The sequence below is a fragment of the Orcinus orca genome, chromosome 9 (genome assembly GCF_937001465.1).
Source record: "Orcinus orca chromosome 9, mOrcOrc1.1, whole genome shotgun sequence".
In the NCBI taxonomy this organism is placed as follows: domain Eukaryota; kingdom Metazoa; phylum Chordata; class Mammalia; order Artiodactyla; family Delphinidae; genus Orcinus; species Orcinus orca.
Window position 1 is genome coordinate 99,409,521 of NC_064567.1, and position 23,442 is coordinate 99,432,962.

General features: G+C 38.3%; 1 long non-coding RNA gene across 2 annotated transcripts in view; it reads right to left on the reverse strand.

The window, feature by feature from the left end:
* Positions 1 to 1,669: 1,669 nt before the first annotated feature.
* LOC117197834 (uncharacterized) overlaps positions 1,670 to 23,442 on the reverse strand; it is a 135,077-nt gene continuing 113,304 nt past the window's right edge. The window contains exons 6-7 of one of the 2 annotated variants that reach the window (XR_007479264.1): positions 4,411 to 4,518; positions 1,670 to 2,061 (exon numbers count right to left, since the gene is read on the reverse strand). This is a non-coding gene — a long non-coding RNA (uncharacterized LOC117197834). Of the gene's footprint in view, positions 2,062 to 2,086; positions 4,519 to 23,442 lie in introns of those variants that run through there. The other variant, XR_004478735.2, reaches the window with a different exon arrangement.

Here is a 23,442-nt window from a genome sequence, read left to right on the forward strand (position 1 = left end):
AATTGAATAAAGACCACATTGTCTTTATCAAATGATTCATGAATCAGGCAGCATCTCATCCAAGTTCTTAAAGGCAGAAAGAGTGTGAAACAAGGAACTTATTAGCAAAGAATACATTGTTTCCAGGAAGGTCGACCTCCTGAGGGGAACAGAAGGGTCCTATCAGGAGGATCACCTCACTAGCGCTGACCAGTTAAGATTGCATTCCTGAGAGTTTGAAACTGCAATTAGGTTGGGTATTAAGTCTTGGCTTGCAGTCGTGGGGCTTAGCACAAATGACTCCATTTTGAATGACTCTAGTTTGGGCCTGTTGTTTTTTCTTTTTAACAGAAGTATCCCAGATAAGTTGCCAAATATAGTAGGCAAAAATTGTGTGAGTTAGATAGTGACAAAATGGTTCAATTTAGTCTAGGGGTGTGGGCTTAACGATATCTCCTCCAAAGTTATCCAGAAGCTTCTTCTTCTTTTTGGGAGTAGTTCATGCCCTTGGCCTGAGCTCGTCTGCAGGAGAGGAGGTTGTGCTGTCTCCCAGACATGACCAGTGTGACCCCAAACCAGACACGCAGTGAGTGAGGGGTGAGTCGCTGATTTTCCTCCAAAGGTGGCTGGAAGGGTGACTCGCTCTGAGAAATCTTCGAGGCACTCCCAAGAAATGTTTTTGATCAGCTTCCAACACTGAAGAATGGAGGGTCTCCATTTCTTCCTCCCCATAATCTTTCTCCTCAAGCTTTGATCTAATTTCTGACACAGAGAAGAAACTTTGCTCTCCACGTATGCATCCCAGTGACAGCATTTGTTTCTGTTTTTACCCAATAAACTCACTTCTTGGGTGTGTGTTGAGGGTGTGACAGAGAGAGGAGACCCTGGGGTGTATTTGAAAGAATTTAATGTATTTCTGTAGCAAGGGAGGATGCACGTACACATCTGAGATGCATTTTCCAGCCGCATTTGTATTTCCAGTCCAGAGTCTTCTTCTGACCTGCGTTCAGCTGCACGGTACCCCTCTTCACGTGAATCCCTGCAGGAGTCTAAAGCTCACAAGTTGGAAACCAGCCCCTTGTCTCCTCTCTTTGTGGTCTCTGTCCCAGGAATGGACATTTAGTCCCATTCAAAACACAGTGCGGTCAGCTCCTGCTGAAGGAGGGTGATTCGAATGCTAATGTCAGCCCTCTTTGAATCTTCTGAGTACAAGAGGGAACTGAACAACAACTGTGGTCATCAGTGCCCAGAACTTTGTTTTCAGTGACTGAAAAGGAAAGACACCCACAGCGAATATTTTTCCCTTGAGAGGATTTATGCATATTTTACTTATCTCAAGTTTCAACTAATAGTATTTGTGGCTTTTATTGTAATTCTCCTCAGTGACTGTGGCCAGGATTAGAGGATGAGGCTATTTTGATTTTTAGAGGTAAAAGGGAAAGATTTGACATAACAAACATTGTGTTCATCACCACTTATCTCTACTTGTAACTCATGCCATTGACAACATTAAAAGTCACATGTATTTGCAGGTTTCAGGCAAAGAATAGACCTGTTAGAAATTCCACTCCCTAAAATATATCAAGGAATTATCTGCATTGATTTGAATCCTGCCATAAATTCTCATTTTTTTTTTTTTTTTTTGCGGTACACGGGCCTCTCACTGTTGTGGCCTCTCCCATTGCGGAGCACGCGCAGGCTCAGCGGCCATGGCTCACGGGCCCAGCCGCTCCGCGGCATGTGGGATCTTCCCGGACCGGGGCACGAACCCGTGTGCGCTGCATCGGCAGGCAGACTCTCAACCACTGCGCCACCAGGGAAGCCCACATAAATTCTCATTTTTGAGTGTGGTCAGCATAGTATAAATTGGGAAGGCTGTTTGATCCTTGCCTTTACTAACACTGGCTGATGGACATCGTCTTTGTTTCTGATAAAAGAAAAATCTTTCTGCAAACAAGATATTGTGAATATAAAAAGTGTCACACTAAAGGTGTGCTGGCCTCAATGTAAAGGTGATCAAACAGAAGAGACTGGAGACACATTAGGTCAGAAACTTGTACTTTGCTCTTCAGGGATGAACTCCTATCAGAGGAAAGAAAGAATGAAAGCCAAATAAATTCTACATGGTGATTCCTCTTTCCTAATGCTACAAAAGTCACTCTTAAAATTTTGCTAAAATGTCATTTATAAAAATTCACACCTCTAACTAAACAGATTTCTTTTTGCTGCATGGAACTTTCTATCCTGGTCTTCAAGGTGAGACATTTATAACAGTGTTGGAAGAAAAATGCAAGAGGTATCTCTCCAATGTCATCCTCAACAGCAGAGCACTGTCTGGTACACTGACCTCCTATCTGGTCTCTTATTTTCTAGTTTTAAATCCCTTCAGTTCTTTCTCTATGTGATCACTGAGCTGGGCTTTCTAAATGCAGAATTTACCATGTCACTCCTCTACTTACAAACTGCTGTGAGTCTCCATTAGTCTTAAACTAAAGAGCAGCTCCTTAGTCTGTCACTCAAAATCATTCTCAGTCTAGGGCCAAACTCTATTCAGCCTGATCCTCTGACACCACCTCCACCCCACCCCTCTTCATTGCCTCCACAGTTACACATTTGAGTCTAACCTGCCTGAACACACCCCGCCTCGCCTGCCAGCTCTGAGCCTCTGCACATTTGTTCTGCTGACCTGGATTGCCCTGATCTCCCTTCCTCGGTTACAAACTGTCACTGAAGATCTATAAAGGCTCAACTCAAGTGTTACCTCTCAGCTAGGTATTCTTCCTCAAAGAAGAGTAAATTTCTCCATCTTTTAACTTCCCTTGAAATTTTGCATTTCCTACTAGTGAAGTGTATATATCACATAGCATTATTGTCATTTGTCACTTGTTTGTACTGTGAGTTGTGTTTCCCACTGGCTCATAGTCTGTCTCCTAGAAGGAATTTTTGTTTCTTGTTCACAAGGTATAAATTTGTTTTTATATAAAAAAATTTAATAAGTTATAATGCATTTATTGAATATTACCAGACAGAGTCATTCTTCAATCATTGATCTGTCTCTGCTATACTTGGAAATCAAGCTAAGCCTTAGACTGTGTTCGGAATCTAAGTTTATAATGATGGAGTAAGAGTTTGAGACATTAATAAATGAGATATAATATGTGATCGGAGCATGGGTGGAAGCAAAGGAGATGTTAGAAACTTGAAGTTCCCCAGGATAATGGCAGAACACAGAGTGAGAGTAAACTTAAACAAATAAATGAAAGGATGGCACTGGAAAACAGTAAGATACTTCTTCCAAAAAATTAAGCATAGAATTACCATATGATCCAGCAATTCCACTTTTGGGTATATACCCCCAAAAATTGAAAGCAAAGACTCAAATCAATATTTGTACACCAATGTTTATAGCAGCATTATTCACAATAGCCAACAGGTGGAAACAACCCAAATGTCCACTGGTAAATGAATGATGAATAAAATATGATATACACATACGATGGGATATTATACAGCCTTAAAAGGAATGTAATTCAGACACATGCTACAACATTTTGCTAAGTGATATAAGCCAGACCCCAAAGGACAACTATTATATGATTCCACTTATATGAGGTACCTAGAATAGGCAAATTCATATAGAAAGAAAGTAGAATTGTGGTTTCTGGGGACCTGGAGAGGGGTGAATAGGGAGTTACTGTTTCATGGGGTACAGAGTTCTAGTTTGGGGTGATGAAGGAATTCTGAGGATGAATAGTGGTGATGATTGTACGACAATGTGAATGTACTTAATGCCACTGAATTGTACACTTATAAATGGTTAAGATGGTAAATTTTATGTTATGTATATTTCACTTTACCATGATAAAAAATTAAGGAATACTTCTTGTATCTGGGAGCATATTCTAGAAACCTACTGTATTTAATACACTTATGCCTCTGCTAAATAGTAGTAATGTCTTAAAAAAGTTGGCTTCCTCCACTTATTTTCATTGACATACATCTTCATTGTTTCACTTCCATCTGACTCATTAGCCCAAACAAAATTATCAACCAACATTCATGTTGAAACTACCCTTTTTCTGACAGTATGAATAATTTCTTTGCTGATTAGACAGTAATCTAGCATTTATTCATCATCTGATTTTGTTACATTGTTTTTGAGCAGTAGAAGTATAGGTTGCATTTTGCAAGAAATAGCAAGTCACACTGAAGTTATAGGTTATGGAATTAAGATAAAGAATATATATCTTTTATTATTATTTGTAAATTATGTGGGCGTCTCCTTTGGGTCAGTAAAAATTATAATAAACAGATGTACATATATACTTGCCTACAGTTTCTTTTTGGAGGGCTGGTTGTTAAATATTTTCCACACACCACTGCTTTCGGCCCTAAACAGACTTTCCTAAAAACACACACCACAATAGACACCTGTAAAATTCTCATTTCTCTGTATGGTAGTTAAGATTACGGGCTCTGGAGTTCAGCTCTGTCATACAAGCTGGCTGACTTATCCGTTCCAAGATTCCATTTTCTCATCTGCAAAACAAATAATAAATACCTAGTTCATATAGTTACTAAGAGAACTAAATGTAAATATTTATGTGTTTATGTAATATATGTAAAATTCATAAGACTATGCCTGACACATAGGGTGTTCTTACCAGATGCTAATTATTATTATAATTCTGTTCCAATAGTTTGGGTTTTATACTTGTTTGGAAGTTATCACAAAATAATTTTATCATAATATATATATATTGGTGTACTGCTGAGGAAATCACTCAACCTGATTTTGAATTTCTGTATTAGAGTTTTCTAAATTTTTTGATCATACAATACATTATTAAAAGGAATTTGAGGGGCTTCCCTGGTGGCGCAGTGGGTTGAGAGTCCGCCTGCCGATGCAGGGGACACGGGTTCGTGCCCCGGTCCAGGAAGATCCCACATGCCGTGGAGCAGCTGGGCCCGTGAGCCATGGCCGCTGAGCCTGTGCGTCCGGAGCCTGTGCTCTGCAATGGGAGAGGCCACAACAGTGAGAGGCCTGCGTACAGCAAAGAAAAAAAAAAAAAGGAATTTGAAGAGAATCCCATTATGTGACTACTTATTTATAAATTACATGCATATTCTACTGAAATACATACATTATAAACAAATAAAATAGAAGTTAAAAAAGAAAGGTGAATTATATTTTAAATTATTTAAAAGTTTTATATTTCCTAACAATAAATAGCAACCTGTTAGCTTTTACCCCTGTTGCAGGTAGTATTTTCCCAAAGCAGCCATACCAATGCATCCCATCCCATGCATTCTTCTCCAGTTGTACTGTTGACACTCCTTCCAGAAGAAATTTTGTCTGTGTTACCCCCCTTTTTTTTTTTTTTTCCGGTACGCGGGCCTCTCACTGTTGTGGCCCCTCCCGTTGCGGAGCATAGGCTCCGGACGCGCAGGCTCAGCGGCCATGGCTCACGGGCCCAGCCGCTCCGCGGCATGTGGGATCCTCCCGGACCGGGGCACGAACACGTGTCCCCTGCATCGGCAGGTGGACTCCCAAACACTGCACCACCAGGGAAGCCCTGTTACCCCCTATTGAATCTGGTGGGCCTCTGACTACTGCATGGCTTCCAAGGCTAGATCGTAAAAGGTCATAGAGCTGCCACCTGACTCTCTCAAGACACATGTCTTAGAAGCCCTCAGGTGACATTTAAAAGGTCAGCTACGCTGAAACATACTGAAGCATACATGGACAGGCCACAAATATACACAAGATATAGAGAGATACCCCCAAAGCCCCAGCTATTCTAGCCTCCAACATCACCCATCAGAAATATGAATGGGTAAGCCCTTAGATTATTCCAATTCCCAAGCTTTGAGGAACCCTAGCTGACATGGAGTAATGCAAAAATGAATCCCCATGGAGCCCTGTCAAAATGCAGATTCATAAGCAGAATGAACGTTGTTATTAGACACTTAGTTTTGTTGCGATTTTCAATGCACCAATAGATAACTAATACATAAATAATAAATAATACATAAAAATAAAACTATTATTGCATATATATGTTTTTTATTGAGCACAATGTATATGCTTCACTAATTTTGAAGCTCTTGACTTAAAATCATATGATATTAGGAGACAATTTCCAGAATGGTGGCATAAGGACCTCCATGGACCCCCTCCCCAGTGAAATAACCTAGCTGGTAAAAATTAGAAAAGAAACTCAACCATTTTAAATCTCTGGAAGCACACACAGAAAGGAAGAAGCATTTGTTTAAGAATATCTACTTGGTAAGAACAGCAGAAATCTGTGGCATTGGAGCCGTGACTCACTCTTTCTTTCCTCGCTCTAGCTCAGCAAAGTGGAAGCTTCACTCTGCAGAGCTGTAGCCAAGAACATAGTGCTCCCTTTTCCATCAGCTCCCAGTCAAGGGCTGTGGTGCCTCTACTTGAGGGGCAGGCCACCAGCTCAGTGTTGCAGAGGCTGTATTTGAAGCAAGAGCAGTGAGAGGTCTGGGGATCCCTTCCTCCACCTAACCGTTACTCACAGGACAGAAACTACCCAGGCATGGCAGACCAAGAATACTGAGACCCCAGTTGCCTTCACCTCAGCATATAGGCCAGAGTCTGTATCCCAGGGGAGGAAAGCAGAGAAGTCCAGAGGCAGCTGCCCCAGCCCAGTGACCTGTTTGTGAAGCAGAGTATCACTCTGAGAGAAGTGGGCCACTGAGCTGGTCCCCACCTCCAGAGCAGTGACACAGAGGTTTTGCCCAACAGGATATGTAGGTCATAAGAACACAGAGCTTTAAAGCTCTACCCAAGGGAACTATTTAGAACAGAGTGTGGAGAAATTCAAGCCTAAGGGTGCTCTGGAAAACAATGGAGGTAAGCAGTGATGATAAGCAATTAAAAGGAGGCTGGAAGCTTCATGAGAGCAACAGGCTACAGTGTAAACAAGCTAGAAGTTTATCTGAGAAAGCCAGGGAAAGAGACAGTGAAAAAGAGCCCTCCTGTGGTCAGAACAAACCTCAACAAGTGGGCTCAAGGATTTGGGTCAGAATAGGTAGCATTTTATGCCCAAAAGCTTATTGAAAACAGTCAGCCAGCAATTAATGGAGACTGAGAGCTGGATGTGATACCAAGGTAGGCAGACAGTTTAACATAATCACAGGGAAGGAGAAAGTCAAATGGAACCCTGCTAAATCCACTACAATTGCAGAGTAACTGCACATGCTCCAGGCTGCACCTTCTGAGGAGTGGCATCAGAAGTTGTACACTGCAGGGAATTATACGTCATTACATAGTTCAGCAGTCACTAAACAAACAAACAAACGAAAAGCATTAACAAAGCAACAAGAAGCCTTGCAAAGAGTATGGGAGCAGGGTGGGAGGGATCAGCATCCATTGTTGCTAAAATAGTGTGTTCAAAATGACCAGCTTTAAACAAAAAATTACAAGATTTCTAAATAAAAAGGAAAATGTGTTCCATACACAAGAAAAAAAGCTGGCAACAGAAACTGCCTTTGAGAGTGTACGGATTTCAAACTTAAAAGAGAAAGACTTCAAAGAAGCAGTTAAGACTTCAAAGAACTAAAATAAACAGTGCTTAAAGCAATAAAGGAAGTTATAATATGACTCATCAAATAAAGAATAACAATTAAGAGAGATAAAGTATGAAAAGAACCAAATGGAAAATATGAACTTGAAAAATACAATAACTAAAATAAAAATTTTACTAAATGGGCTCAGCGTAGACTTGAGCTGGCAGAACAAAGAATCACTGAATTTAAAGTGAGAGGGATCATGCAATCTGAACAACAAAATAATTTAAAAAAAGATGTACAGAGCTTTAGAGAAAGTGGGATACCATAAACTACAACAACATATGTGTAATGGGATTAAAGAGTTAGAGGAAAGATAGAAAGGAATAGAAAAATGTTTTTAAAAATAATGGCTGAAAACTCAAAATTTGATGAAAAACACGTATCTAAAATTCATCCAACTGCAAGTAGTATAAACCCAATGAGATTCACGTGCAGACACATCACAGTGTAAGACAAACTCTTGAAAGCAACAACCTTCATGTTTTCAGGAACTCCAGTAAAATGAACAGCTGACTGATCACTAGAAACAATGGAGGCCAGAAGGCAATGGCACAATGTATTCAAATTCCTAAAAGAAAACTGTCAAAAGAGAATCTTATCTCCACCAAAACCATATTTCAAAAATGAGGGTAAAATAAAAACATTTCAAGATACACAAAATTTTAGAAAATTTATTGTTAGCAGACCTGCTGTGTAAGAAATACTAAAATAAGGTTTTCAGACCTAGAGCAAGTGACTCCACACAGTAACTTAAATTTATACAAAGAAATAAACAGTACCAGTAAAGATAATTATGTAATTGTGAAAGGCAGTATAAATTCATAGTTTATCACTTAATTTATATAACTATCAACTGTATAAAACAGTATACACATATATGTATTGTTAGGATTGTAACATATAGAAATGTAATATATTTGACAATACCAGCATGAAAGAGGTGAATGGGAGCAAAGCTATATTGGAGTAAGGAAATGACAGCAGAGAACAATTCAAATCTACAAGAACAAGAAGAGAACCAGAAATTGCAAAAAGGAAGGTTAATAGAACAAACAGTAGAAATATATATTTTCTTTCCTTTATTGTCAACTTTAAAAATAATATAAAGTTATATAAGTTAATAATTATAACAATGTATTGCAAATTTTATAGCATATATAGAGGTCTTAAAAAAAGGGGAAGAGGAAAAAGAGGAAAACTGAAATACCATTTCTATATCTCACTGGAATTATTTAATATAAATCTGAAGTACATTCTGACAACTTAATATATATATATGGTAAGCCCAAAATACATAAAGTAACAAAAAATATTATAAAAGGAATTAAATTTACACAATTTATTAAAGGAATTAAAAGTTACACTAAAAAACACTTGCTTGATGCAAAAGAAAACAGTAAATGATGAAGAGTGGAACAAAAATGACAAGATACATATAGAAAATAAAATGTGAAATGTCAGACATATTTCTAACAATATCAATATTAACATTAAGTGTGAATAGATTAAACCTCCAATCAAAAGGCAGAGATTGGCAGTGTGGATAAAGAAACAAGATCCAATTTTATGACGTTTACAGGAAACACCTTTTAAATTCAAAGATTCAATTTGGTTGAAAGTAAAAGGATGAAAAAATTATGTAAGCAACAAACATAAGAAAGCTGGAGTGGTTATACTAATATGAGAAAAATGTACTTGAAAACAAAAAAATATTACTAGACATAGAGACATTTTATACATATTAAAATTCTATAAATTTTATAAAAGGACCAATCCAACAGAAAGATATAACAATTATAAACATACATGCACCTAACAATAGAGTAACAAAATAAATAAAACAAAATTGATAACAGAATTGATAAAAGAAATCAACAATTCAATAATAATAGTTGAGGACTTTAATACTCCATTTTTAATAATGGATAAAACAACTAGACAGAAGAACAGGAAATAGAAGACCTCAAGTCTAGTCTACAGACCAAACTGTAGAACATCTGTAGAACACACACTCAACAACAGTAGAACACACATTTTTCTCAAAGTATACATGGAATGAACTCCAGGATATACTAATGTGCTAGGCCATAAAACAAGCCCCAGTAGAATTAAAAGGACTGAAGTAAAACAAAATATATTTTCTGACTGCAATAAAATAAAATTCAAAATAAAAAACAAATAAATTTGGAAAATTAACAAATATGTGGATATCAAGCAACACACAGCTAAATATCTGAAGAGGAGATCACAAAGGAGATTTAAAAATACTTTGTGATGATTGAAAATGAAGACACAAAATACCAAAACTATGGAATGCAGCTAAAACAGTGCTTAGGGCAAAATTTATGGCTGTAAATGTCTATATCAACAAGATCTCAATTCAAAAACCTAATATTCCACCTTAAGACACTGGCAAAAGGAGAGTGATCTAAAGCCAATGCAAACACAAAGGAAAAAAATAGCAAAGATAAAGTTGAAATTTATTGTTTAGGATATAGAAAACAATAGAGAAATAAAAAAAAAAAGAAATTGGTTTCTGGAAAAGATCAACACTAATAACAAACCTTTAGGTAGACTGGCCAAGAAAAAAAGGGAGAAGGCTCAAGTTACTAACATCAAGGATGAGAGAGAATATTACTATCAACTTTATAGAAGCAAAACAGAGTATAAGGAAATATTATGAACAACTGTGGTAGTTTCTGACTTAAAGTCTGACATAAATATAGCTACCTTTGCTCACTTTTTTAGTTTCCATCTGCATGGAACATCTTTTTCCATACCCTCAGTTTCAATCTGTGTGAGTCCTTAAAGCTGAAGTTGAGTCTCTTGTGGGCAGCATATAGTTGGATCTTTTTTTTAAATCCAATCAGCCACCCTATGTCTTTTGCTCAGATAATTTAATATATAATTTATGTTTAAAGTAATTATTTATAGTTATGGACTTACCATTGCTGATTTGTGAATTGTTTTCTGGCTATTTTGTAATTTCTTTCTTCCTCTCTTTCTTTCTTCCTTTGTGATTTGATGATTTTCTGTAGTGGTATGCTTTCATTCCTTTCTCTTTATTTTTGTGTACTTACTATAGGTTTTGCTTTGTGGTTACCATGAGGCTTATAAAAAACAACTTATAGTTACATCTTATAGTTACAACAGCCAACAAATTAACTGCATGCAAAACTATAAAAAATCCCACATTTTATGTTTTTGATGTCACAATTTACATTTTAATATGGTGTAAACATTAATACATTATTATAGCTAAAATTATTTTTAACACTTTAAAAAACTTTTATATTAGATTTTTAAGTTATTTTCACACAATTACTGTATCAGAGTACTCTGAATTTGACAATGTGCTTTCCTTACAGGAAAAGTGAGTTTTATATTTTCACATGTTTTCACATTGCTAGTTAGTGTCCTTTTGTTTCAGCTTGAAGAGCTCCCTTTAGCATTTCTTGTAAGGTAGGTCTAGAGGTGATGAACTGCCTCAACTTTTTTTTGGTCAGGGAACTTCTTTATCTCTTCTTCTTTTCTACAGGAAATCTTTGATGCATAATTTTAGATGACTTGCCTTTGAGTTCATGAATTCTTTCTTCTACTTGATCAAATCTGTTTTGACACTCTTTACTGGTGAATTTTCACTTCACTATGTTCTTCAACTCTTCTCTTAGGTTCTTTTTTAATAGTTTCTCTTTATTGAACTTCTCATTCTGTTCATGTGTTTTTCCTGATTGTGATGAGTTGTCTGTGTTCTCTTGTAGCTCGCAGAGCTTCCTTAAAACAATAATTCGGAATCTTTGCTGGACCATTCACACATCTCCATTTCTTTGGGGTTGGTTATTGAAATAATACTGTCTTCCTTTGATTCACGGCACCAAAGGATTTTTCATGTTTTTTGATGTCTTGAGTCTTGTCTTGCTGTCCTCACATTTGAAGATGCAGTCACCTCCTCCACTCTTTACTGACTAGCTTTGGGAAGGAAATGCCTTCACCAGTCAGCCTGGTTAAGGATTCTGAGGGTCTCTCAGACCTTCTCTATGGATTCATCTACTCCACACCTCTTGTTCCCCTCTGAGGAAGAATTCTTAAGAGCCTTCTTTTGATCCTGCAAAGCCAGACTTGGTGCTTCCTGTTGGTTTTCCTTAAGGTAGTGTCCTGTATGTGGGCCTTCATCTAGTCCTGCTATCTGTGTGAAATATTTGCACTCACTGTCTGCACAGGTGCTTTTGGGGACTCAGCCAGAGGAAAAAGGGAGTGAGGCATGTGGAGTGTTTGGGCGCCCTGGGTCATTTGGGGATCAATAAGAGAGGTGGATCATGGCAGTCTTCCTGATGGAGATTGCAGAGCAGTTGGTAGGATATGGGCCTCTCTTTCCTACTCCAAGGCTGTCTCAACCTCTCAGCTGTGCTGATCACCTCAGTAATCTGGGAGAGACAATAAAGAAGTGGGCCTCTTGAACAGCACTTCACATGTCTGGGGTAGCTGTGTGCTCACTCACTATGCTCTCACTTTCCCACATGGGAGACACTGTGGGCCAAGGGGGGCTCTCTTGGCACTGAACTGTGCCTCCTCTGGAGAGAAATTACATGGTTAAAGTGAAACTATCTTTTTTCTTTCTTCAGTGCATCTATTCTAGGATTTCTTCTCTGATGATGAATTCTAGGATTTCTTCTCTGATGATGAATTTCTCTGCCAAAATCCTGGAGTCCCACAAAAGTGCTCCTGTCCGTGGGTAGTTGTCAAATGTGACACTTCTATGGGGGGATGATGGTAGAAAACTCCTATTCCATCATCTTGCTACACCACTTACAACATCTCTTTGAACTTTCTAGTGGTTGCTCTAGAGTTTAAATGTACATCTTTAACTCATCACAGTCAACTGGAAATTATAAGTTCACATATAGTGTTAAAACCTTACAACCATAAGGTTTATTCTCTTGCATTTTTTGTGCTATATTTGTCATAGATTTTAATTCTCTCTATATAATAAACCCCACAATACATTATTGTTTTTTGCTTTAGGAAGTCAATTATCTTTTAAAGTAATTTAAAATAAGGAATAATATACTTTATATATACCCTTGTATTTACCATTTATATTTATAGCACTTTTCATTCATTTCTGTACTTTGGTGTTTTGATTTATTGTCATCCTTATTTGGCCTAAAGAACTTCCTTTATCTTCAGTTTATGTTGTTTTTCTGAAAAACTTTTCAGTTGGCCTTTATTTTTGAAGTATATTTTCACTGAGTATAGAATTCTGGATGGATTTTTAAAAAATATTAATACTTTAAAGATGTCAATCTTTGGGTGGGAGCGGAGATGAATAGGCAAAGCACAGAGGATTTTTAGGGCAGTAAAAGTTTTCTGTATGATATTTTAATAATTGGTATATATCATTATACATTTGTCTAAACTCATTGAATATACAATATCGAGAGTGAAGCTCTAGGTAAGCCATGGGCTTTGGAGGATTATGGTATGTCAGTGTAGGTCCATTCTTGTTTTTAAAAAATGTACCATTCTGCTGAGTGATATTGATGATTGGGGAGGTTACACATGTTTGGGATGGTGGGGTATATGGGAAATCTCTGTACCTTCCTCTTGATTTTATTGTAAACCTAAATCTGCTTTAAAAAAATTAAGTCTAAAAAATTAGTAGACCATTTGTTGAAAATCTTGCATGCTTCTTAAAACAAAGAAAGCACTTCAAGAAAATTGTCAGTCCATTGTCTTCCAGGTTGCATATTTTGGGGAAGTCTGTTGTCATCCTTGTGTTTGTTTTCCTGTGTGTCATGTGTCTTCTCCTTCCTCTGATGCTTTCAAGATTTACTCTTTATCTTTGTTTTTCAGCAATTTGACTGTAGTGTGTGTGTGTTGTGTGTGTGTGTGTGTATCCTAATTGGTGTTTGAGTTTCTTAGATTTATATGTTTTCTTTTCTTTAATTAATTTTGGAAAATTCTTGGCCATTATTTCCTAAAGTATCTTTTTTGTCATGTTTTCTCTTTCTTCTTCTTCTTTGGAGACATCAATTTCATGTATGTTAGACAGTTTGATATTGTCTCACAGCTCCTGGATACTCTATTTTTTTCACCCTTTTTTCTCTTTGTGTTTCGGTTTGGATAATTTCTATTGACCTAGTGTGTTCACCGATTCTTTCTTCAGCTGTGTCCTGTCTGCTGATAAACCCACTTAAGGAATTCTTCATTTCTGATATTGTGTGTGTGTGCATTTTTCTACCATCTACATTTGAACCTTTTTATAGTTTATATTTATCTGGTAAAATTCCCCTTATTTTCTCTGTGTTTTTGTCTTTTCTGTTAGATCTTTTAGCACATAAGTCATAGTTATTTGAAATATCCATCTGATAGTTTCAGTATCTGGATCTTTTGTGGTTCTGACTTTGTTGCTTCCTTTTTCTCTTAAGGTTGATCTTATTTGTGTTTGTTCTGCTTCATAATTTTTGAGTGGATTCTGAACATTGTGTGTAGAACAGTAAACACAAAAGTAAATAGTATTTACTCCCCAAATGGGTATACCTATTTTTAGGCCATTGAAACCATACATCTATGTTATTTCATTTTAATAAAAGATGCCAAGCTAACCTAATGAGGGAAAGGGGTAGTATTAAAATAAAGGTACTGGAATAATTGGATATAAATATCCAAAAAAAAAAAAAAAAAGAGTGACAGAGTGTAAGAAAGAAAGAGAAAGAAAACAGAAGGAAAGTAAAGAAAAATCAACTCAACACTTACCTTTCCCTATGTAAAAAAAAAATTAACACAGAAATGTATCATAGGGGCTTCCCTGGTGGCGCAGTCTGCCTGCCGATGCAGGGGACATGGGTTCGTGCCCCGGTCCGGGAAGATCCCACATGCCGCGGAGTGGCTGGGCCCGTGAGCCATGGCCATTGAGCCTGCGTGTCCGGAGCCTGTGCTCCGCGACGGGAGAGGCCACAACAGTGAGAGGCCCGTGTACTGCAAAAAAAAAAAAAAGTATCATATACATGTACCACAATGTTCATTGCAGCACTATTTACAATAGCCAGGACATGGAAGCAACCTAAGTGTCCATTGACAGATGAATGGATAAAGAAGATGTGGCACATATATACAATTGAATATTACTCAGCCATAAAAAGGAACAAAATTGAGTTATTTGTAGTGAGGTGGATGGACCTAGAGTCTGTCATACAGAGTGAACTAAGTCAGAAAGAGAAAAATATCGTATGCTAATGCATATATACAGAATCTAAAGAAATGGTACTGATGAACCTAGTGGCAGGGAAGGAATAAAGATGCAGACGTAGAGAATGGACTTGAGGACACACTGGGGGAAAGGAAAGCTGGGATGAAGTGAGAGAGTAGCATTGACATATATACACTACCAAATGTAAAATAGATAGCTAGTGGGAAGCTGCTGCATAGCACAAGGAGATCAGCTCGGTGCTTTGTGACCACCTAGAGGGGTGGGATAGGGAGGGTGGGAGGGAGGCTCAAGAGGGAGGGGATATGGGGATATATGTATACATATAGCTGATTCACTTTGTTCTACAGCAGAAACTAACACAGCTTTGTAAAGCTATCATACTACAATAAAGATGTAAAAAAATGTATCATAAACCTAAATATAAGACCTTAAATTCTAAAACTTTAAGAATGAAGCATATGCAAAAATCTTTAGAAGCTTAGGCTAGGCAAATATTGCTTAGATCTTGAGCATAATCATAAAATGAAAAATACTGATAAACTGGATTTTAACAAAATTTAAGCTATGCTTTCAAAACACACTGTTAATAAGATGAAAAGACATATTGGAAGAAAATCTTTAAAAACTTGATATAAGGTAAAAGAATTATACCCAGGATATATAAAGAATACTTACAATCCAATAGTAAGAGATAAGCAACTCAATTTTTAAATGGGCAAAAATTGGACACTTCAGAGAAGAATGTATGTGGATGGCAAGTGAGCACATAGAAAGATGCTCCATGTTATTAGTTATCAGGGAAACGTAAGTTAAATCCACCACTACTACATACCTACTAGATGGCCTAAAATGGAAAATTTTTTTTTTTTTTTTTTTTTTTTTTTGTGGTATGCGGGCCTCTCACTGTTGTGGCCTCTCCCGCTGCGGAGCACAGGCTCCGGACGCGCAGGCCCAGTGGCCATGGCTCACGGGCGCAGCCGCTCCGCGTCATGTGGGATCCTCCCGGACCGGGGCACGAACCCACGTCCCCTGCATCGGCAGGCGGACGCTCAACCACTGCGCCACCAGGGAAGCCCGGAAAATATTTTTTAACACTAATTCCTGGCAAGAATGTGGAGAAACTGGAACACCTGTACATTATCTGTCAGAAGTCAAAACAGTACAAACAGATTGGAAAGTATTTTAGCAGTTACTTTTGAAGTTAAACATACAGTTAACATATGACCCATCCCTACCCTAGGTATTTACTCAAGAGAAATGAAAACGTTTGCCTACACAAAGACCTGTCAGTGAATGTTTGCTTCCGCTTTATTCATAATAGCCCCAAACTGGAAACAGTCCAAATGTTTATCAACTAGTAAATGCATAAAAAATTTGAGATACAACCGTCAATGTACTCAGTGATAATAATGAAGGAACTATGGATACATGCATCAGTAAGTTAAAAAACATTATGCTAATGGAAAGAAGCCAGACACAAAGGTTACATATTCTAGGATGGATACTGTATGATTATATTCATCTGACATTCTGGAAAAGGCACAATTATAGGGACATAAATGAAATCAGTGGTTTCCAGGGGCTGGGATGGGGAGAAGAGGGCTGACTGCAAAAGAGGCAGGAGGAGGCTTTTAAGTGTGATAGAAATGCTCTATATATTTGATTATGGGGGTGGTTACATGACTAAAATTTCATTTAGAAGCTATTGTTTATACATATTTTTTAGAAAAATTTTAAGTTTACAGAAAAATTGCAGAGTGTGGAGAGTTGCCATATACCACATTATTAACATCTTATACTAGTGTGGTCCATTTGTTACAGTAATAAACTGATATTGAAACATTTTAATAAATAAAGTCTACACCTTTTTCAGATTTCCTTGGTTTTTATCTAATGTCCATTATATTTAGTTGTCATGTCTTCTCAAGCTCCTCTCGGCTCTGATAGTTTTAGAAGTTTTTCAAACAGATTAAAATTTTGTTTCTAATTTCAAAATTTTTGAGACATGATTTCTTTTAATAGAAATCATATATTTCTATTTTAATAGAAATCATACAATAAATAACAAGTAAAAATATGACATTATAAAATCATGACATACTAACAATTTAAAAACATCACTTTCATCTTTCAAATGAGCTGGTTTTGTAATATACTTACAAATTATCTGCTAGACAACATACTACTCACACAACAATGTATAATGTCATCAAATGCATAACTCATTTTCAATTTTAGAAGTTCAAGAAATACTTCGGTGTGAAATACTTGTGGCAAAGCGTGTATCTGTCTTGCATAAACATTTTTATTTTCTCTCTTCATGTCATAAATTATTGTGAAGATTATTCTTTGTCTTAAAGGTAATTTTTGTAAAAGTAATGCCGACTAAAAAAAAATTGCACAGTGTCAGAGTTGTGAGTTAAGTTTTATTTGGGGCAAAATGAGGACTATAGCCCGGGAGACAGCATTTCAGTTTCTGGAGAAACAGCTCCAAAGAGGTAGGGGGAAGGTCACTATATATCAATATGTGATTTTGGTGAAGGGGGAATATATGCAGTCAGCACAATTTTTTTTTTTTTTTGCGGTATGCGGGCCTCTCACTGTTGTGGCCTCTCCCGTTGCGGAGCACAGGCTCTGGACGCGCAGGCTCAGCAGCCATGGCTCACGGCCCCAGCCGCTCCGCGTCATGTGGGATCTTCTCGGACCGGGGCACGAACCCACGTCCCCTGCATCGGCAGGCGCACTCTCAACCACTGCGCCACCAGGGAAGCCCACCTCCAGTGAACTTTTATTCAAAGCAACCATCTCCTGGTTCCTCCTAAAACCTAAAAAGGCTGACTTTCCCTTGGTCTCTTTGGACTTGCCTTTGGCTCCCTGTAGCTTGCATGTCCCGAATCGCAGTTCTCTGCAATTCCCAAATAAACTCATCTTGCCTTCTTTAAAAAAAAACCAAAAAAAAAAACCCAAAAAAAACAATGTTATTTCATTTTTAAGGTTGACACATTCAAATGTCTTTATTTGTTCAACATAAATATTTCCTGTCATTTGTCTTTAAAAGCAACCTTTATGTAGCTGCTTAAAATACCATATTAATGAATAGTATGTTCTGTATGGCTGAATATTTAAGTTGTTTCTAATTATTCGTTACTATAAATAATGCTGTAATGAAGACCTTGGTACATAGATTTTGCCACATTCTTATTATCAGACTTTTCTCAGCTTACAGTTTAAGATTGGAGAAGTATCACCAAACTGCTCTCTATGGGACCTCAAAACATATCACCTTATAAGCCCCAAAGTACCTTTCCTGCATAGTTTCATTTCATCTGAACCAAGAGAATGAAATTACTGATTTCATGCTGGCTAACTCAAAGAGCTGTCTGCCCAGAAGGGAAGGTTGTCCAGCACCAAGACGTCTTTGTCCAGGCCAAAGTCAGCTCTGCAGTCCAGTCTGTGGTTCTGGTCAGTTCTAATATAGGTGCAAAAAAAATTACCTCACCAAACTGCAAGGAGCATTCAAACACAAAAAAAGTTCTAAGGTTAATTCATAGAGCGATATTTTTTACTAACAATATCATTTGATACCATGTAAAATATGTATTCCTATAAATAAGGAAAAACCAAAAATATAAACGTCTGTTTTCCTAGGGTGGAAGAATCATAAAACATTTGAAATAGTATAAAATATAACTTCTAATAAACACAATATATATTACCTTATGTGCTATTATTTCTTGGTAAATTAATTTTTTTCTTAATAGAAAGCTATATGATAATCTTCTGTTGCAACTACTGGTTGATGAATACCTCTGTCATCCAAGAGTAGCCTCTTAGTTTAAAGGAAACCACAAATTACCTTTTAATGATACATGGTTTATATTAAGGATACAGGCAAGCCTTATCTCCATACTGTAGTTCTAGCAGCTGTGTGTACAGATTCAATTAGTCATTTGTCAATGGTAGGGCAATTAGGTCACTGCAGCTTCTAATTCAGTCCCTTTCCTGCTGTCAGAGCTTTGCTGTCCTCAAAATATTTGCAATAGACCTTGAAATCTACCTTATTTTACTTAAATACTGAAACCCAAGAGGCCTGAAGTTATCAGTAAACAAGAAAAGAAATTCCATCTTGTGACTGGAAGCAAGGTCCTGAGTCACGTTTGATGACTCACTCAAAGGATGCTTTGCATTCCCATCCACCCATCAGACGTATATAAAATGAACAGCATGCTTATGTTTGGCTCTCTCTCAGAATTTATCATGTTGAGTCTCTATCTGCCCTGTTCGCTGAAGAAAGCCATGTGGTGTGGGGAATGTGGGTGAAGCAATGAACTCAGGATCGAAAAGGTCTGGCGCTTGGCCTGTGAAGAGGAAGCTGGAAGATCTTGGTGAATAACCTCACCTCATTGGCCCTCAATCATTTCACCCAGAAAACAAGCTAGTTACGCTAGATGGCCTCTAGGAGTGGGGGCCTTTTTAGGTTGACTAGCTTTTGTAAAGAATGACATTGATGAATTCACGATGTGGTCCCAACAGAAAAGCCGTCTTCCTACCATCAGCACCTCAGCCAGCTCTGTCAAAAGTGTACGCCCTCTGCTCTGAAGTGAGCTGGGGGAAAGGGAGTGACAGGCTTATAATGGAACTACTGCAGAAACAGCCTGGCGTACAGGTCCCAACAACACAGGATTAATAACTATGTCCTTATATACAAAGGCAAGGGTTTGTTTGTTTGTCTGAAACACTGCCTTAATGGAATCTCTGTTTTCCTTTTGTATTAAAGATGGGAGAAACAAGCCTCAAAGATAAACCCAGAATAAATTTACTTCAAGAGTACATTTAAATACATTCAACTTGAAAGAAGAAAGAAGAAGGATTTGTCTTACTAGATACTGACACAGCATTAAAACACAGCAGAACTGGCAAAAGAACAGACAAATAGACCAAGGCGATTTAACAGAGACCTGGGAGAAAGGCATTTGTATCAATGGGAACTTAATATACCATAAATCAAATGGGGAAGAATGGACTGTTTCATAGATTCTATTGGGAAAACTGGCTCACTCTATGGAGAAAAACAAAACCGAATCATTCCTTGACACCAGGTGAATTAAAGACCCAAGTGCTAAAGGCAAAATTACAAAGTCAATAGAGAAAAATATAAAAGGATATTCTTTCAACTAGGGACAGGAAAAGTCTCCTTGAACACAATTTTAAAAGGCATGCTCAAAGGCAAACATACTTGTGATGTTTTGACAGACAAATTAAAGATTTTCATTCCACGAAATGTAACTATGGGTAATTGAAACATGACAGAATTAGAAAAGTATTTATGATATCTAAAAGTGACCTGCAACTTCTGGTTTCTAGTCCAACATATAAAGACGTTGGAAGTCAGAACTCCCATTCTCAGAACAAGAAAAAGAACTTAAACAAAAATCAACTTTTCTCAGATCGATCAGAGAACTGACCTCAGGGCAAACTAGCATGCCCCAAACTAGAGAGACAGCTGGGCAGATACAGAGAATCACAGCTTACTGGGAGCAAAGCTGCTGTTGGAAAGAGCAGCTGGAAGATGGGAGCTTAAGCCTGGGCCAGCTTGCAAGATAAGAACTCCTGGAGACCCAGCTTTAATTTTACCTCCAGAAGCCCTACCAGGTTCTCAGGGTAAAGATAGGAGAAAAAACCCTCATGCTTCTCGGCGGGGAGAGGAAACATTACCATTTTGAAACACACCCAGGGCATTCCATTCTCCTTAACAAAGACCTGCCCTCAAGAAAAACTATTTTGACAGAGTCTAAGCAACTTGGGTTTTACCACAGCCTTAACCAAGGGGGACTGCGGGGGAGGGAAATACCCAACTCCAGCCTTCTCCAGCCTTCCACATCGGGATGGAATATACCCAATTCTACCTCTTTCTAGCCTTCCTGTCTTACTTAAGGTCTTAAGGGTGGGGGGGGTGGCAGGAAACTGAGAGTCACTTGTGGAGGTCACAGCCCAGGAGCACAGACTCACAAAAAGACCGAGATGGGATAATAGAATTCTAGAATGCTTTCCCCCCTCCACACACCACACCAGGTGGCCACATCAGTAGCTCTCTGGTGTAATAATGGGAGTTTACAACTGAACTGGCTGCGAGGCTCAGCCTCTAGAAGGAGTATCTAGGAAAACACAAAGGATACAGGTGAGCAGCTTTTTTGCTAAAAATTCTCAGAGAAGATTTAAGTTTCTGACCTCTACAAACGTTAAACACAGCCTACCTCCTACCCAGATAAATATAAAACCTTATATTATATATTAATATAAATATAAAGGCCTGTTAACCTTAGTTCTTTTATCCAGCTATTTTCATGTCCAGCTTTCAACAAAAAATTACACAGCTTGATAAAAGGAAAAAATACAATCCAAAGAGGCAAAGAAAGAATTCCAGACTCAGATATGGCAGGGATAGGGATTTGGAATAGTCAGACTGAGAATTTAAAATAACTATGATTAATATGCTAAGAACTCTGGTGGGAAAATCATCCACATACAAGAATCGGTGAGCAATGTAATTAGAGAACATGTAAACTTTTAGAAAGAATTAAAAGGAAATATGAGAATTAGAAACTCTGAAGCAAAAATAAAGACTGCCTTTCATGGGCTCACCAGCAGCCGGACACATCTGAGGAAAGAATCAGTGCAATAGAAACTTCCCAGGGGACTTCCCCAGTGGCGCAGTGGTTAAGAATCCGCCTGCCAATACAGGGGACACGGGTTCAAGCTCTGGTCCGGGAAGATCCTACATGCCGTGGAGCAACTAAGCCTGTGTGCCACAACTACTGAGCCTGCTTGCCACAACTACTGAGCCTGTGCTCTAGAGCCCGCGAGCCACAACTACTGAGCCCGCATGCCACAACTACTGAAGCCCGTGTGCCTAGAGCCCATGCTCCGCAACAAAGAGAAGCCACCTCAATGAGAAGCCCGTGCACCGCAACGAAGAGTAGCCCCCGCTGGCCACAACTAGAGTAAGCCCACGCACAGCAACGAAGATCTAATGCAGCCAAATAATAATAATAATAATTAATTAATTAATTAAGAAAAAAAAAGAAACTTCCCAAATGGGAAAACAAAGAGAGAGAGAGAGAGAAAAAAAAACCCCACACATCAGAATATCCAAGGACTGTGGGATAATTATAAAAGGTGTAAAGGTGATACACAATTGCTATCTAGAATGCAAAAGAAAATACTGCCAATCAGTAAAAACAGCAATAATAATAAAACATTAATCTCTATTTTCAAGAAACCAGTAAATTCTAGAAACTAGAAAGAGAAGAGGAAAACAAAGCCAAGCTAGGATACGAAGAGATGCTTAAACTCATTCAAAATCATTAAAACAGAAATTTTTAAAAAATGAGGTATCACTTAATACTTCTAGATTGGCAAAAATTAGAATGCTGCACAATGCCAAGTGTTGGCAGAGATGTGAGGGTTTGGGAGTGTCCATGCACAAGTGAATGGAGGGTAGACTGGTAGCCACCTTGGGGCCATCTGCTACGTCAGGTGAAGAATGTGTACAGTACGTATACTATGCACCTACCTATACATTCTAAAGAAATTACTGCAAAGGATACAGGGGAGGTGTGTGCAGAGTTCACTGTGAGAGTGAAACAAGAAGGAAGAGGGCAGGACACAACCTTTAAAAGAATGACGTGGCCTTGGATATGACATAAACTGGTTAGAACCAACTAGGTCCAAGATGGCAGAAAATTCAACTTCCAGTGGACCTTGAGCCTTATTATACACTCATTGTAGTGGATTAACATATGCTAAATAACACAACCCACAGGCACCATGACAGGCCAGAAAGTGTGCGGTGGCCCAATTCCTGGAAGTCCCTGCCTCTTCCCCGAAATAGTTGGAATAATTCTCCCACTCATTAGCCTATGAAATTACCAAGCCCATAAAAACTAACCACGCCATATTTCGGGGCCTCTTGCCTTCTGAGATGGCCCACACTCTGTCTCTGGAGTGTGTATCTCTCTAAATAAATCCACTTCTGGGGCTTCCCTGGTGGCACAGTGGTTGAGAGTCCGCCTGCCGATGCAGGGGACATGGGTTCGTGCCCCGGTCCGAGAAGATCCCACATGCTGTGGAGTGGCTGGGCCCGTGAGCCATGGTCGCTGAGCCTGCGCATCCGGAGCCTGTGCTCTGCAACGGGAGAGGCCAAAACAGTGAGAGGCCCGCGTACTGCAAAAAAAAAAAAAAAAAAAAAAAAAAAATCCACTTCTTACCTATCGCTTGTCTCTCACTGAATTCTTTCTGTGCATAAAGAGCCTGAACTTCAATAGGTCCTCAGACCAAGTGTGTGATTTTAATTAAAAGACAGTGGGTTCAGGTCCTAATCTGAGTTTTGGCTGGGTTCGAGTCCCGGCCCATGAATTGAAGTCCCAATCTGAGTTGTGGGGTTTCAATAGTAGGAAGTAGGAGTCAACCTGGATGGCATCACCAAAAAATAGATGGGAAAATTGCTGTCTACACCATGCAGAGTCACGTGTGAAACACAGTGAAATACAGTACAGTACTGCTTACCTCAAAAATCATGAGCCCTCGAAAATACATGTCTTGAAAGAATATGAACAAATGAAAATGTATATGTTAAATAAATTAGAATGGTT